The sequence below is a fragment of the Artibeus jamaicensis genome, unplaced genomic scaffold (genome assembly GCF_021234435.1).
Source record: "Artibeus jamaicensis isolate MK-2021 breed Jamaican fruit bat unplaced genomic scaffold, CSHL_Jam_final contig_490, whole genome shotgun sequence".
Lineage (NCBI taxonomy): Eukaryota > Metazoa > Chordata > Mammalia > Chiroptera > Phyllostomidae > Artibeus > Artibeus jamaicensis.
In genome coordinates this window covers 16,928,014-16,930,917 of record NW_026521861.1, presented here as the reverse complement: position 1 = coordinate 16,930,917, position 2,904 = coordinate 16,928,014, and positions in this window count along the sequence as shown.

Below are 2,904 nucleotides of genomic sequence, written 5' to 3'. Positions count from 1 at the left end.
ATTCTTGTCAAAGGAACCACAAAGCCCAAGGCCTCTTGATTTTTCAACCTCTGGTCCCCGGGCCAGGGCAGGGCTGGGGGGCAGCCTCCTGTGGGACAGAAGCAGCTCTGAGCAGTGGGCCCAGGCCCAGCCTGACCTGCGGTGGCCACAGCTGCTCATCTTTCAGGGGCTGTTGTTTCTGGGGCCACTTCTCCCAAATCTGACCCTCTGGAACAATTGCAGAGGAGCATTATAATGAGAATAATGCAATACCACTTTCCCTTTCAAATTGGCTGCATGTGGAAATCTCTCGGGGAGCCTTTCAAAACTGCAAATCCTGATCACAGCCCACAGCCTCTGAACCAGAACCTCAGAGGTTCTGAGTCCAGGCCTGGACGTCACTGCTTCTGAAGCTTCCCACAGTGGTTCTGCTGCACAGCCACGTGTAGGAAAGGCCAGCACTCTTGACACTGCAGGACAGAACATAAGCACAGCCATTCAGAAAGACGTGACAATATGCATCCCTCTGACAGGTGATTCCACTTCCAGCCCACGGAAATAATTGAGATTTAGTTACAGAGATGTTGATGCCAACTGTATACATCATAGCAATAAGCTGGACATATTTTAAAATCCAAGCTGAACAACAGGGAGTTCTGGTACGGTCCTATTCTGTGACCCTTACAGAATATTCTAGAGTGGTCTTGTTTTGGAGACAGAAACGTGCAGGGTAAGAGGTTGTGGGACGGTGTCGGTGGGGAAGTCAGGTTACATTGAGCGGTGTGGTGACCATCTGGTGAGACGGAGTATGCCTATCTATCTGCAGGCAGACACGAGAGCGAGGGTGCTCACCACGAGTGGGCGCTGAGAGCAGGGAGGGGCGGTCCCGAATTCTTCTCAGTAGGTTGGATGAGTGCGTGTTCAGAATCCACTGTTTTAGACAAGGACCCCCAAGGGTTGGCTTCCTCCGAGCCTCAGTGAGGGGTGGGAGTAGACCGTAGGCATGGAATCCCTTGCTTAGCACCTGGGATGGCAGCAGAGAAACGTTTTCTTGTGACCTACACTCAAGCATTAAGATGCACCTAAGTGCCCGCAGTCTGTTTGCATGAAGGCATGCACTAAGGTCACGTGAGTTCATCGGTTGCATACTATGTGGCATCAGAGAAGAGCGTTCATCCCTGACCTTCCCTAAGGTGTTGTTCCAAGGATGCACACTAGATGGCAGCAGAGAAGCGCGTTTCCTGATGAACTCCCCACTGGCGTTACTTACACTATGCAAAAAAGGGGCTTTTCTTCACGACCGAACTTGGGTATTACTCCCAAGGTGTTATTCTGAAGCGCTCACAAGGTCCCGGGCAGGTGAATTACTTGCTCCGTGCCCCTGGAAGGAGTGACTCACATCAGAGCCTGAGACAGCAGCCGGTGACATGAGGGTCCCAGAGAGCAGGGGCTGGGGGCACAGAGGAGGTGGCAATGGCTGTAAATAAACACACCGACAAGTTGCCACCTGGGACAAGACTGACGTACTATGTCAGTTCCCAGAATTTCTTGCTGGGAGGCAGAGGGCCCAGCATGAGAGGGAAGCAGATCTCACCTCCCGGGCACGTGCTCAGTGGAAGAGCCCGCCAGCATGTGGGCTCCCTGGCTCTGCTTGGAGTGGGTCTGTGTCTCACTTGTGTCCGCACAGTGTGGACACAAAACCAGCACTGGATAAAAGGTCACGGGCACAGCATGTGAGCAAGATGAACAGCAGACACTGATCTGACCATCCCCAAGCTCAGCGGCCATATCTGGAGGGAACACTCTCCCGAGACCCCCACTCGCTTTGATTGACTTGCATCGATACCACAGAGCCGTCCACACACTGTCAGTGCAGCAGATTGAGGAGGGGCCTGATGAGAGAATAAACCAGAAAATAGCTTTAGACTCTAGCCGAGGCTTCTTGACCACTGGGATTTCTGACGAAGCTGGAGTCCTAGGGGGAGTGATCTAGGCTTCCAGGGTGCATTTTTTCCGCTCAGTGTGGAGGCAAGGCCTTCCAGATGAAGCACATTTTTTACCCTGGGTGGCGCTTCAGACTTTGCATTCCACTGTAATGACTCAGCAGACAGCACGCAGTGGGAAGGGCACAGGTCAGGCAGGCACCTGGCAGGGAGCAGAGGGAGCGGGGCAGTCTGTGGTGGATCGGAGACGGGAGTCCCTCCAGCCCTCTGTCCGCGCCCGCCGTGTCCGTGACCCTCCATGGGGGCAGGGTGGGTGATGCCCATGAAGCAGAGGGTGACGTTCCTGTCCTGTAAAGTCACTCTCACAAACCAGCCACCAAGCCTGTGCGGGGCCAGCTTTTCTTCACTGCTTCACAGGTGGGCCAGCGGGAAATGGTACCAAGGTGGAGGTGCGGGACTTCGGTGACAACCATCCCTGGCACGGTCAGCTGAAGGGGACGGTGGCCTAGCAGTTAGGAGAGAGGACTCTGAAGCCAGATAGGTACCTGGGTCCCAGCACCCCGGCTATGTGATATCAGGCTCTGCCCCCACAGCCCCATCTGTAAAACGGGGGTCCTCCCGTGCTGGTGGCTGAGGAGGTGCAGCCGGGGCAAAAGACAAAACTTGCCTGGCCCACCGAGACACATTTCACAGAAAGCCCCTCTGTAAAGGGTCTGAACCACTTTTCACTCTTTTACCTGAAAATGCATTTGTTAGTGTTTACTCCATTTGATCTTTGCTGATTCTTGGCAGGCGTGATGCGAGGCCATTGCTTTTTAAAGTTCTAAATAAAACCACCGCCCGGTGGCAGGAAGCCCTCTGCTGGGTGCGTACTCCACCCTCATTCTGATGGGAGCCCCACAGGGCCACGGCCTCCTTCCGGGTGGGAGCCGGCTGGGACAGCGGTGAGTCCGCCCAGCTGGGCCCCAGGACACAGATGGGG